At 54.0% G+C, this 13673-nt stretch overlaps 1 protein-coding gene across 10 annotated transcripts in view; it reads left to right on the top strand.

Moving 5' to 3' along the window:
- GDPD5 (glycerophosphodiester phosphodiesterase domain containing 5) overlaps positions 1 to 13673 on the top strand; it is an 89616-nt gene that overhangs the window by 16270 nt on the left and 59673 nt on the right. For 8 of the 10 annotated variants that reach the window (XM_033120468.1, XM_033120463.1, XM_033120466.1 and 5 more), the window contains exon 2: positions 5168 to 5264. The exons of the other annotated variants lie outside the window; for them this stretch is intronic. The gene's annotated coding sequence lies outside the window, so the exon portion shown is untranslated. The remainder of the gene's footprint in view (positions 1 to 5167; positions 5265 to 13673) is intronic. 10 annotated transcript variants of the gene reach the window in all.

Below are 13673 nucleotides of genomic sequence, written 5' to 3'. Positions count from 1 at the left end.
AAAATGAACACAATGGTAACTCCCAGCCTAGGCTTTTGCGAAGATGCAATGAGATCCAGTTTATGAAAGCATATGGTAAATTGACATACCCTCCACGCATGTAAACCGTTTTTGTTGGTAATAATACTTACCGGTCCAAGTTTCATAACCGCCCAGGCCTCTGGCCCACTCACCCCTTTCCCGGAAGGGGTGGCTGCTCACTAGGAGCGGTGTGGCTTCTCCTGCTGGGTACATTTTATCCAGGCCAGAGGGAGAGGAGCCCATGAATTATGTACAAGTTGCACATGCAGATCAGGCTGTGTGTTTGCACTCTTGTGTCTGTGTGCATTTAAGTAGGAGGGAAATCAGCCGGCTGGGACCAGACACTTCCCCCTCCCCAGCAGAATCCCAGAGGCCTGCAGAGTGTGGGGTTTGGCCTCAGGGGAAGGGTGGGGAGCACATGTCAGGAATTCCCCCTCCCCAGCTTGTCTGTACTGCTCACAGGCTGGGTCCAGCAGGGCTTGCCTGCATGCAGGGGCTCTGGCCAGTGTCCCTTGCAGCTGGACGTTGTGGGGCATAGGGCCTGAGGAGCTGAACAAGGCTGTCACCCCTCTATCCCCTCTATTTCCCATTTGGTGCTGGGTGGTGTCAATGGGGGCAACTCCGAACTCTGGTGTGGGTGATGCTTTATTTCAGCAGAACCTGGGGCACCTGCTCTGGGTGGCCGGCAGCCTGTCACACAGAGTGCTTGGTCAAAGCCACCCTGCCCAGGATGGGGTGCAGGGGGACAGGGCTGGGCTATGCCCGGCACCCTTTCCCCCAGAGGTCTGTGGGTCCCTCTCAATGCCCTTGTTCCTGACTGTCTCCCGGGTGGTGTTCTGGACCCACCAGGGCTGGGGTTGGGGACAGGCATAGAGAAGGCTCTAATGGAGTATCAGCGTCAACTTCAGCAGTTTATTGAGAAAAGAGCCCGCTGAACATAAACATCAGTTCTCCCCCATCTTAAAAAGGCCTGACACACTTGGGTTCCTGTCCCAGCTCCACTCCATGCCTGTGCAACCTTGGATTTGTGACATAGCCACTCTGAGGCTCGGCCTAAGCCAACTTTACAAGGCTGGTGTGAGGTCAAATCAAACCACCCCATGGGTGGGACTCAGTGGGGTGCCAGGCACATAGTAGGCCACCAGTTTACAGAGAATCTAATTCCTGCCCAGAGCAAAGAAACTGGCTTTTTAGATACTTGACCTGTGGTCTCTCTAAGCAAGAAAAGGACATTTCTGTTAAGCTGCATGAACTGGTCCGTGCAACTTACACATGTTCTCAACTTATGACTCCAGGAGAGGAGCCTGTAAATCAACAAGGTGTGGGGGAGCTTCACTCTGGGCCCAGGCAAAGCCAGGCAGCCCTAGGGGTGAGTCCCTGTCTCCCTGTCCCAGTAAAAGGGAGGTAAAAGATACGTACCTCAGTGCTGTGAGGATCAGGTGCGAAATTATCTATAAAACTCTGTTGGAGAAAAAAGAGCAACTGGTACATACCGTGTTTCCTCAATGATAAGACCTAGCCGGACAAACAGCTGTAATGCGTCTTTTGGAGCAAAAATTAATATGAAACCAGGTATTATATTATATTATATTATATTATATTATATTATATTATATTATATTATACTGGGTCTTATAATAAAATAAGACCGGGTCTTATATTAATTTTAGCTCCAAAAGACGCATTAGAACTGATTGTCCGGCTAGGTCTTATTTTTGGGGAAACACAGTAGTAGGTGCTTGGGGGAGTCTGGGGAGGGCAGCCCAGTGTGTAGGCCAGTGGCTTAGGAAGCTGAGGCTGGATTCTCTGTGCTGGTGACAGCAGGCTCTGTGACAGCCAGCCGAATGGAGCCTTATTTGCTTTCCTTAATGGGACAGCTGGCTAATTAGCCTCTGACTATTCCTGACAAGTGCCCATGTGCTCATTCCTGACACGTGTCGGGGTCAGCCCTTGCCAGACCGTGTGGTGCTCAGCTGGCCAGCCTTGGGCATGGGGCTGTGACCCATTGTCCTGTCCCTTTATTCTTGGCTCATCCCTCAGATGACCTGTGGAGCGGTTGCTGGGCTGGGGACTGAGGGAGCAGAAGACAGCCCTGCCCCGAGAGCCCTGCTTCTGGTGGGTAGAAAAGGGGAATCCAGGAATCCAGAGAAGGATCAGTGGTGGGGACCTGGCCAGGCAATAGGGGAGTCAGTGGAAATGATTCTGCCTGGCTCTGTCACCAGTTCCCTGTGACCTGGATTACCTGACCTTTCTCTCTGGGCCTCAGTTTTCCATCTAAAAGAGAATGTTGGAAGAGGTGGTCCTGGGACTCTGTGGCCTAAAGTGAAGCAATGCGAGTGAGGAATGACTTCTGAAGCCAGCCAGACCTGGCATACTCCCCCTGGCTCCTCCACCTTCCAGCCATGACCTTGCGCAGGTTGCCCAGCCTCTCCAGGCCTGTCTGGCGGGTATGCTGGCCCTGTGGACGCCCTGGCCCTGTGGACGCCCTCCCCGGCATTGTCAGGGGTTGGTGGGCCTCAGGGTGTCTTCAGCCTGTCCCTTCCTCCTTTTCCTGTTTCTCCTGCAGTGCCCAGAGGTTCCCCAGGAACTCTTGCCTCCAGCAGATCTGGGGGGGTGGGGAGTGCTGAGGCCCCGGGGCTCAAGGGTCACGGTGGAGCTGGCCATCCTCTACCTCCTCAAGGGAAGTGGAGGTGCGCACACAAGCCCAACATCTCAGGTCTTTGTTGGCATCTTGGAACCTCGATTCACTAGAACCATGGAATCCTTTTATTCCCACATCTTAGAAGCACTGGATCATGGTACCTTAGAATCTTGGTCCTTTGAAATCAAGACTTTGGGAACCAGACTGGACGTGGCAGTGACCTTCGGGGTCATCTGATCCAGATCTCCATTCAGCCCCTGCAGGCCCCCCGGACACCCCGGTGTGTGTGTGTTTGGGGAGCTTACTCTGCAGCCCCCTCATGTGGGCCTCAGGCTTCAGTCAGGTCACAGGGCTGCCCCCCCCCCTTGTGGTCAGGATTGACCCCCAGGCCCACACCACTGGGGCTGGTAGTGCTGACCGGTTGCAGGGCAGGAGCTAGCCCCTGCTCAGCTAAGAATAGAAGGCTTTGTCTGACTTAAGTAGCAGCCTGAGCCTATCAGGCCTCCCGGCAGGGCCCCAGGGATCTCATTAGCAGGATCTGGGGCACCGTGGGCCCCACCGTGGGTCCCCTGCGTGGGGGAGGCAGAGGGGAATGAGGGCGCTGGGGGAACCACTGGGTTTCCGCTGGACTTCTCTCTCTCGTTTCCACCTGATGATGACTTTACTCTTACCGTCAAGCAAGGCTCATTGCTGCCTCCTTCTCCTCTCTGGGGATGGCTGGGAGCATCACCAGCATTCCTGGGGGATAATCTTTTCTGGGAAGAGTTCAAACAAACAAACGGGCCTCTGAGAGGAACAAACAGATCAGTGAAAATGGCTTTTGTCTTCAAGGAGAGAGCTGGGTGATGGCAGTCATTTATTGAGCGCCTACTGTATGCCAGCCCCTGGGCTCAGCGCTTTGTGCTCTTGACTCTTCTAATCTTCACCAGGGCACTGTGAGAGGTGTCCTTATCCCCACTATGCAGATGAAGACACTGAGGCACAGCTAGTGCTTGGCAGAGTGGGCATTGGAACCAAAGACAAGCCCCCTCGTTCTTTCTAGGCGCAAAGGATTCCTGAGTCAGGGGAAGAGGTGAGAGTCAGAATTCTTGGAGAGAGCCCTGGACATGAGGACTTTGTCACTCAGTGCAACGATTCATGCTTTGTCCCAGGTTAGAGCCTGCTCCACTTTTGGCAGCCGGGAGTAGGAGAGAGAAACAGTACTGGGTTGGGAGGAGGCATTATGATCCTATCACAAACGTAGTAGGTACAGGCTCCTGTTTGTTGAGTTGGAATGAAACCAAACCCCCTTGGGTCTCAGATTCCCCTCTGTGAAATGGGCAGAGGCTGCTTGGGGCAGGATCATGAGGCTGTAACCCCTGATTCCGGGTCCCCCTCTCCGGGGCCTCCCACGTGCCCCGCCCCTCAGGGGTTATTCCCAGTGGGAGAATCGAAAGGAATCGTGGGTCAACCTCTGATTATCCAGATGGGAAGACTGAGGCCCCAGCAGGACAGAAATTGGCTCAAAGTCACCCAATAAGTGGGCCTGGAAGCACATAGTAGATGTTCAAGAAATCCCTTCTCAGCTAATGCCTCTTCCCCTCTGGGGCACTGCTTTTGTGTGGCGATCTCGAAGGCCTGTAATGGGCTGGGAGGTGGAGTCAGCTGGGTCCTGGGAGGGAGTCGGGGACCGAAAGCGGGAGCCTCTGTAGTGCCCCAAATTCAGCTCGGTCCAAATCCTGCCCCACTCAAATGCCCCCTTTTCTGTGAAGCCTGCCTGGACTTCCCTCCTTTATATCCCTCCTAACCTCCCTCTCTGCTCTCAGAATGGGAATTTTTTTTAACTGTGTTTAAAAAAAACACACATACAACATAAAATGTACTGTCTTAACCATTTTTAAGGGTACAGTTCAGGGGTGTTAACTAGATTCACATTGTTTCACAACAGGTCTCCAGAACGTTTTCATCTTGCAAAACTGAAACTCTATACCCATTGAACAACAACTCCCGTCCTCCACCCCCCGCCAGGCCCTGGCAACCTCCATTCTGCTTTCTGTTTCTATGAATGTGACTACGTTAGATACCTCCCGCAAGGGGAATCATGCAGTATGGGCCCTTTGGTGACTGGCTTGTATCACTTAGCATAATGTCCTCCAGGCTCAACCGTGTTTGCTACGTGGTTGTAGCACATGACAAGATTTCCTTCTTTTTTAAAGCTGAATGATATTCCACCGTGTGTATATACCAGATTTTGTTTATCCATTTGTTCGTTGTTAGACACTTGGGCTGCTTCTACCTCTTGCTGTTGTGAGAAGGGTGGGAGTTTTGAAGTTGAGTGGCCCTGGGTTGTTGGATCCTGGCTTCCAGCATCACCTGAGTTGCAAATCTGAGTCCTGTGTCCTTGCTCCTGTGCCTAATGGGGTTGCTGCAAGGATTAGAAATCGTGCTTGTCAAAGCACCTGCCGTATAGCCAGCTCCTGGTGAGTGTTCGGTAGGAGTCATTCTCATTACCCGCTTTCCTTCTAGGGACAGATCCCTTTGGGGATTTAAAGGACCGCGGATTATTGGACCCACATAACCAAACTCACCTCAACCCCCATCTACGAGGCCAGCTCAGCATCTGGTGAGTCTCAGAACAGTGGAGCTGGAGAGCCCCCCTGGGCCCAGAGAGGGGCAGGAACTTCCCCAAATTCACACAGCCAGTCAATGGCCCTGCCAGGTCTCCAGCCTCCTTACCTGGGGACCTTCCTGCTGCAGTCCCTAGGGTCCACAGGCCTTGTCCTTAGGAGGGACTGGCTTTCCAGGGTCCTGTCTAACTCTACAACGTGCAGGGTTGGGGGAGGTGGGGAGCAGGGAAATGAGCTCAGGGTCCTCTGTGAGGGGCAGAGGCAGGTGGCATGTGACAGGCACCTCTGATTGTCACCCTCTCCCACGGCTGTGGACACTGGAGCTGCCTCAGTGACAAGGAGCTCATGTCAAGTTCATTTGCATGGTGCAGGCTTGTCTAAGATCCCCACTTTGCACCTGGGAGATCACTCTCTGCTTTCGCTCACTCAACTTGCATTTGTTTATTCCTTCCCGCAGTCATTTATTCAGCAACCACTCCCTGGGGCCTGCTGTGGGCTTGGAGACCAGTCAGACCTCAGAGGCAGTTAGTAGGGCATCATAGTGAATAGTGTGGGTTCTGGGACTAAACTAACTACCTGCGTTCAAGTCCTGGCTCTCTACCAGTTACTTACTAGCTCTGGAACCTTGGGCAAGTTGCTTAAGCTCTCTGTGCTCAGATTCCTCTCTAGAGTGGAGATGATGTCCCAGTTACTGTTGTTACATAACAAATCACCCCAAAACTTCGTGACTTTACATAACAATTATTTTATTATCTCCCAATTTCTATAGATCAGGAATTTCAGATGGGCTTAGCTGAGCGGTTCTGACCCAGGGTTTTCCACAGGGATACAGTCACGGTCAGATAATGGCTAGAGCAGCACAAGCTGGAGCAGCTGGAGGTTGGCCAGGCCTCTCTGGCTCTTCATGTAGTCTTGGGGCTTCGTTCCACTCCGTGGCCCGTCTGGGCTTCCCCACAGAGCAGTCAGATTGTATGCGTGGCGGCTCAGCGCTCTGGGTGAAGTATCCCAGTGAATGAGGCAGAAGCCGCATCACGTTTGGTGACCTGGTCTTGGAAGTTTTACAGTGTCACTTCAGCCATTAGTCCTCCGCTCTTCCAGATTCCAAGGGGAGGGGATAGGGGGTGACATAGACCCTGCTTCTCCGTGAGAAGAGTGTCAGAGTTTCATTGTAAGAAGAGCAATTGGGATGGGAGAGATCGCCGCAGATGTGTTTGGAAATACAATCTGCCACAGTTGTGAGAATTAGATGAGTCAAAACATGGGAACTGTCTGGTATAGTGCCTACGCTTTATGGATAAGAGGTAGTTGCATGTATGGTCAAAAGTAAGGGTGATTTTGACCATATGCAATTTACTCATGATATGCCGACTTTAGGACCTGACTTCCATTACAGACGCCAATTCACTGAACTGCAGCATTTCCCATTTGGGTATTGAGGGATCTGTAGGAGTTCACCAAGCAGAGACAAGTGGGAAGGCATTCCCTGCAGAGAGAACTAGCTGTGTAAGGGCATAGAGTTGGAAAATGCAGTCCCCGGGGGCAGGGACTTAACGTCAGGTGGCTGGGGCTACCCTGAGGTAAGCAGGGGGAAACCAGGAAGGTGCATTGAGGCCAGGACGACAAAGGCTTTACATATAAGGTTTGATCCTGTAGGTCCCAAGGAGTTCTTGGCCATTTCTCAGGTAGCAGTGTGAAGGGCTGCAGTGCCCTACAGGACAGCCACTTCGGAGGCTGAATCAGCAGGACTTGGGGAGGTACTAGACTTAGGGGGTACAGGGAGAGGGCCGAGGGATGGAGCTCAAAGCCAGGTGTTTGCCTGCCGCATTTGCATCAGCTTTGCGTGTGATACGCGTTCCCAGCCTCGCTGGCTTTCCCTCACTTTCTAGTATGTGGGGTATTTTGTGATTTCTCTCTGCTCAGATCAGCTCTCCTACAGGGGAAGGTAGAGGGCTGGAGGGCGACTGTCTTGGCAGACCACGTCCAGAGGAGCTCGGCAGCCGACTCTGGGTTAGTAGGCAGGGCCTCCTCTTCTGCCCCCAGCACCGTCTGTGGACAATAGCTCCTGCACCCCTAATGGTCTTCCCTTCCAACACCCCTCCCTACTCTGCAGCCTCGCAGGGTCCAACTGGAAAAGATCCCAAGGGTTGTGGTATCCAGCCCCCCTGTCATCACAGATGGGGAAACTGAGGCTCAGTGACTTGCTCCAAGTCCCACAGTAAACGAGCCAGCCTCAGGCCCCTCACATGACTGCAGCCAGGTGCAGTGGCCCTCAGGGCTGCCTGCGATTCAGGTGGGAACAGGTGCTCTTGAGGGGCAGCGTGCCTCCCTGTTAGACCTCCCCCCCCACCCCTCCATCTGAAGCCTCTTCCCAACCACCCTCAAAGGCGAGTGCTCACTCCGAAGGGAGGTTGTGGCTAGGAACATGGTTTCAGGAAAGAAAAGAAGGGCTTAGCAGCTGTGTGGCCCTGGGAAGGTTACGTTGTCTCTCTGAGCCGTGGTTTTCTCATCTGTAAGAGGATCGTGAGAACACAGACCCCAGCAGCAACTTGTCTGGAGGATTGAATGAATTCACCAGTGCTGAGTTCTCTCTGATGACGATGCTTCATCTGGGCAAGGGAATTGCCGGGGTCAGTCGGAAGGGACATTTGAGCTGGGCTTTGGAGGCAAGGCAGGACGAGGGCTGGGGAAAGGGGGGTATCTTGATCCTAAAAGCTCTGAGCTGTGACTGGGCAGGTACAGCCCTCCCCTTGGATATGAGAAGGGGCCCAAGGGAAAGATTGGGGTGGGATCCAGGCAGGGTCCCCTTTGGGGGCAGCCTCCTCCCCTGGCACTGAGAGGGAGGGTGTGATGAGGGAGGGCTTCCTGGAGGAAGAGTTTGTGGCGACTGAGAGGGAAGGAATGGCTGAAGCAGGCAGAGTTCCTCCAGGGCTGTGCCCTGTCCTGTGGGCTATTGCCCCCTCTCTCTGAGCCCCTGCCCGACAGCTCTGAGAACCAGTCTTGAGCCCTGGCCAAGATAATCTTAACTCCTGGAGCCCATGATGTCTGGAGGCTGGTGCTCTCAGGGAGGCTGTAGTGCAGGGGATCCTGCCGACTACGCCAAGTGTCGTGCGGGGAGTCCGGTGGGGTCTCTGGTCCCACTCCCCACACAAAAACGCAGGACATGGTGAGGCCAAAAAGGAACACCCACGGAGCCATAAGTAGGGGAGTCATATCTCTATACTCTCACTGGCGGTTGGGTTGGAGACACAGGAACCAGGAGCAACACAATTCTCAACCCTCACTGCACCGCTTGCAGACTCAGCCACCATCTTCTTGCCAGCCCCCATTTGCTGCTAGCCTAGCCACGGCAGTTATATTAGTGCCCAATGGCTTACTGGTTACAGCTGACGGCCAACTAGCCACAGCTGATGGCCATTTGATCACAGTCGATGGTCATTTACTACCTGAGCCAGCACCTTTCTATGTGAGGCCGAGAGCCTGGAAACTGCTTTTTGGGGCTCTGTCCCCACAGAGGCAGTGGCCGAAGTCCATGCCGCTTCCAGGATGCTGTGCTCCTGTGGGTCTGTCTGCACATCTGCATGTACCTTCACGAGCTGTGTGCTTGTGCCACGTGCCCGTGTTTATTTACCTGGGTCTGTCTGTGAATCTGCACTCTGTGTACTGGTTTATGTCTGCCTATATGCGTTTGCGTGTGCAATTGCACACATGTGAGGGGGCCCCTCGGCTCCCTCTAGGCCCCATGTGATCTCCTTGTAAATGACAGACAGGTTAGAATGCCTCTAAACGGAGACGAAGTTCTCATGGGTTTTAAGTGCTGAGGAGGGGCAGAGCAAAGGGTGTGTGGGGCTGGGGGCCGAGGGGAGAACCAGACCTCACCAGTGGGGAAAATTCAGCAGAAACACAACTTCCCAGGCTTGGGAATCCTTTTCTGGAGGCTTCTCTGTGCCAAGCTCGTGCCAAGCTCGGGCTGGGTGCTAGGACCCTAAGTCAGATCAGACGCTGCCCCTGCACTTCCGGAGGCAGCCGGAGGCAGTGGGATGTGTCCATGCAACTGGACACTAACATGGCTGATGAACTGAGGGCTGTACGGGCCACTCAAGAACAGGACAAGGCATGCCCAGGTCTGACGGCAGAGTTAAGAAAGGCTTCCCACAGGGGCAGTTTGAGCCAAGACGTGAGGGATGTTTGGTGAGAGATGAGAGGAAGGGGTGGAGAATAGAGCAGGGCTTGGTGCCAAATGGGATTTCAGGGTTTGAGGGAAGGGGAAGTGGGGAGGGTGATTCTCACCTTCCAGGCCTGGAAGACTGGGAGGAAGAGGTCACCTGAGATTGGGGAAGAGGGAGGAGCAGGTTTAGGGGAATGTGATGGGTTCCCCTTTGCACACTGTGGATGTGAGATGCCTATGGGATGTCCAGGCAGGATGACCCGAGGTTCACTGGGTACTCGGCCTGGAGCTTGGTCTAGGCAGAGACAGGGGTGGTGGATGATATGGCCTAAGGAGAATGTGAAGGCAAGGGAGGGGAAGGGGCTGAGGATAAAGACCAGCAGCGGGGGCCTGGGCCCGGAGAGGAGCTGGGGCTGGGGGTGGAGAGCGAGGAGGGAAACTGGAGGAACTGGTGTCCTAGAGGCCAGGGCAGGAGGACGTTTCCTGAAGGAGGGCGAGGTCCACAGAGTCAGCGAGGGCCGAGAACCGTCCAGTGGGCTTACACAGTGGAAGTCGTGGTGGAATTTGGTGGGAATAGAGGCTGTGGGTTTGCAGCAGGTGGGAGGGAGGAAGTGGAGACGTGAGTGTAGACAACTCTTTGAGGAGTTTGGATGAGAAGGAAGGAAAAAGAGGGAGTGCTAGCTGGAAAGGGGTGGAGGGGAATAAAAGGGTGAGACTTGGGCCTGTTTATTGCTGCCTGGAGCGGGGAGAGAAGGTGCTGGAGGCAGGAGGAGGAGGGTGAGACCTGACATATACACACTTGCCATAGTCCTCTGTAGTGACAGCGGGCTCCTGGAGTGTTGGGGTGGGGGCTGTTCCTGGAGGGAGAGTTGTGGAGAGCGGGGGCAGAGGCGGCGGCATGGTGGCCCTCAGGCCTGCCCTGAGCTTCGCCAGGCTCCAGGGCCTCCGTCGGCTCTCAGGGTGGGGAGGGTCTGGGGCCCTCACCTATGGAGACTTTGACCTCCGAGGAGGCAGGAGAACCATCAGGTCGGAGCATCCTCATAAACTGGGTTCCAGGTCAGTGGTTGAAGCTCAGGGCTGGGCGGCGTTGGCCTGCGGTGGTTTTGTGTCTCTGCTGCTCACTGAAGTGGCTTCATACACGCATAAAACTATAAAGGCCTGGGAAGGTCAGGACATGGATTCGTCTGCTTCCAAGGAGGCTGGGCCCAACTTCCAGTTACTAGGAAGCTCTTCCTCTGGGTCTAGCCTAAGTCTTTCCTGCTGTGTGTTCCCTTCTTGTGAACTTGTTTAATCCAGCTCTGTGGAGCCAAGCACATCAGCCGGCAGCTTTGAGTGGCAGCCAGTGTTTTTACAACTTGTTTTCATGAAGTTGGTTTGAAGTCTCCCTGCATTCCCAGAATGTCAGACCCGCCCTGATTCACAAGGATTGACCAAAACAGGATCTGAGCCAACAGAGGAATCTGAGACTTAGTCATCCCCCTTGTATCATCCGATTCTCTTGCTTTCCTTGCAATAATAAAAAAAAAAGTTAGCTCAGATGGCCAGGAGGGGACAGGGTTTAAGGACGCAAATGGGCTCAGATAATGCTGGTGGTGGACAGAGGGGTCGGTGCTCAGGCTTTGCATTGGGCTGACCTCAATTTAAGTCTTGCCACATGGGGGATCTTTGACAACGATGTCTCTGAGCCTCACTTTTCTCATCTCTGAAATGGGAAAATGAATGGCACCTGCCTCAAGGTTGGATGATGTAGAAGCAGAGCCTGAGACCAGGATTCATGTCAGTGATTCATGTCAGACGTTTTCCAGAGAAAAAAAAAACTTAAGAGACTAGGGAAAGCAGAACCAGAAAGAGAAGGAAAAGCAAGAGTGTGGTTCAAGCCAAGCCCCTCGAGGGGAACGTGGCTTAGTCCCCAGAGTGGGGACGTGGAGCCAGAGCTTTGTGCCAGGGGCAAGGGTGCTGGACATGTTAGACCTCCACCCACCAGGTCCCTGGTAAAGGGGACTCTGGGGGATTGCTGGGCTTTAGGCAAAGGGATTCTGAGAGCCTGAGGGCCATCTGCCCATGTACCTCCACAGGTGTTGGCAGTTGGGCAGGACTATGCAACCTAGTGTGCTCCAGAATGGTAAGGAACACCAGTGGTTGTGGATGCAGTATGATGACGGCCTCACCCGAGGATTAGTGTGCAGATTATACACGGTAAAGTATGTACAGTGCTGATTATAGAGAACCTGGTGCAGAGGAAGCACCAATCAGTGACCGCTCTGCTCACCTGTTAGAAAGGGGTGCAGAATGAGTGTCCCAGGATTGTGTGGTCAGCGAGAGGCAGGACCTCTGAGAGCTGCCCTGTGCCCCCCCACTGCTTCCCCAACCCCAGATGCTGGCTCACTGTCTCTCAGCTTCCAGAGACAGAACGTGACAGAGCAACATGGCCTGGCAAACCGGGCACCAGCCCCCAGGGTTCTCCCCACGACTTGGCTTCAGGTAACCTCTCCAGCCTTGCCAGGCCTGGTCTGGTGCCCTGCGGTAGCCCCTTCCAGAGAAGTCTGCCGCTGTACCACCCCCACCTCTGCCTGCACGGCCCAGAGGGGTTGGGGAAGAGCAGGGGATGGCACACGGCCTATGGGGAGAGGTTAGGTCAGAGCCATGGAGGCACTGAGCCCCATGGAGGAAATTGAGGCCCCAGGGGCCCATCCCCACCTCAATTGAATTTGGCTTTTCTTTCTAGCCCACCCTACCCCACTGTGTCTCCTGGGCTTTTTCCATACAAGGTGCTCAGGGATTGCTTATGGAACTCATATTGGTCAGCAGATCTCAGGAATGAACAAATAGAAGCACTTCCAGGGCTCTGATGACTTGAAGTGGTGATGTCAGCCCGGGTTGGCCGTGATAGAACCTGCCTCAACTCTTTTCCTCCCTCTCCCTGCCCCATGATATCACAAGGAATAGCACCCAGAATGTGGCCTCTGGGAGTCTAGCACCACAGAACATGACAGGCCTGGGTACTAGTCTAGACTCCGTCACCTGCTGTGTGACCTTGGCCAAGTCACCTCCCCTCTCTGAGCCTCAGTGTTTCTAACCGAGCTTTGTAGGTGTTCACCTAAAATCAGATGATTTCAACATGATATTAGCCACTGTTTGATACCCAGAGAGGCGAAGTGATTTGTCCTTGATCACACAGCAAAAGGGTGGAGGTGAAAGGGCCAGACCTGCTCCCTGCCCCGTGGCTGGTTACATGAGGGCCTTATCCTTTATCAGCTTGGCTCTGGCCCTCAGGCTCCATCTGATTCAGAACCTGAACTAGCCTCCCCTTGGCCTCGATGAAATGAGCCAGGCACAGGAGTGGTCAGTCACTGCTATTTAGTCATTAGCCCACCTGGCAACCATTTATTAAGCACCTACTGTGTAAGGGGTTCTGTGCTCAGATGGGCAGGCAGGATTCTGCTTTCTCCAGGCGTAATGTCTAGTCCACTGTATGGCTGTGCCCTATCCTGAAGCCTGGGGAACCTGAGACCCCAGGGGTGAGGGTGGACATAGGGTGGTAGTCCCAGAGGAGGAAGTGGTCTGAAATGTCTAGGGCCCCTCCCTGTCCTCCATGCCCCAAAGCAGGCAGGGAGTGGCTGGCCAGGGTGGTGTGCAGGGGAAAGAAATTTGCTTACTCCCAGGTATTTGTTGCTGTTTGTGGTGGGTCCCCACTGGGTTAGGCTGGAAGATGGCTTTGATCCAGCAGCAAAACCCTCCTGGCCCCTCCCCCGGCTCCTGCCTCCTTTGTTCGTACAGCTGTAGCAGCTGTATACCATTAGACCTTAGGCTCCTCCAGCAGGAGGTCTGTCCACCGGGGCCTCAGGGCCTCTCCTGGCACACAGGAGAGCTCAGGAAATGTGTGTTGGTGACGGGATTTATGTTGTCTAGACTGGCTTGGGAGTCAGACAGAGTATGAATCCTGGCTCTGCCACTTGCTTAGCTGTGCCCTTGAGCAAGAGACCCAAACCCCCTTGAGCTTCTGTTTTGCCATCTGTAGAACGCGCTGCAATAGGAGGCTAAGAGGAGTATGTGAGAGAACGGACAGAGAATCTTGGCCTTGCATAAGGCTACGATCAGCCCCTCCATAACATGGTCGATGGACTCTGCCTACATCAGGCCAAGTAGGAAACACGACCTGGTCACATGGTTCAGCACTTTACGGTTTACAAAGCCCTGTCACATCCTGCTTGCTCGGTTATCCGAATCACCCCACAAGGCA

The sequence above is a fragment of the Rhinolophus ferrumequinum genome, chromosome 11 (assembly GCF_004115265.2).
Source record: "Rhinolophus ferrumequinum isolate MPI-CBG mRhiFer1 chromosome 11, mRhiFer1_v1.p, whole genome shotgun sequence".
Lineage (NCBI taxonomy): Eukaryota > Metazoa > Chordata > Mammalia > Chiroptera > Rhinolophidae > Rhinolophus > Rhinolophus ferrumequinum.
This window is presented reverse-complemented; position numbering and strand designations above follow the sequence as displayed.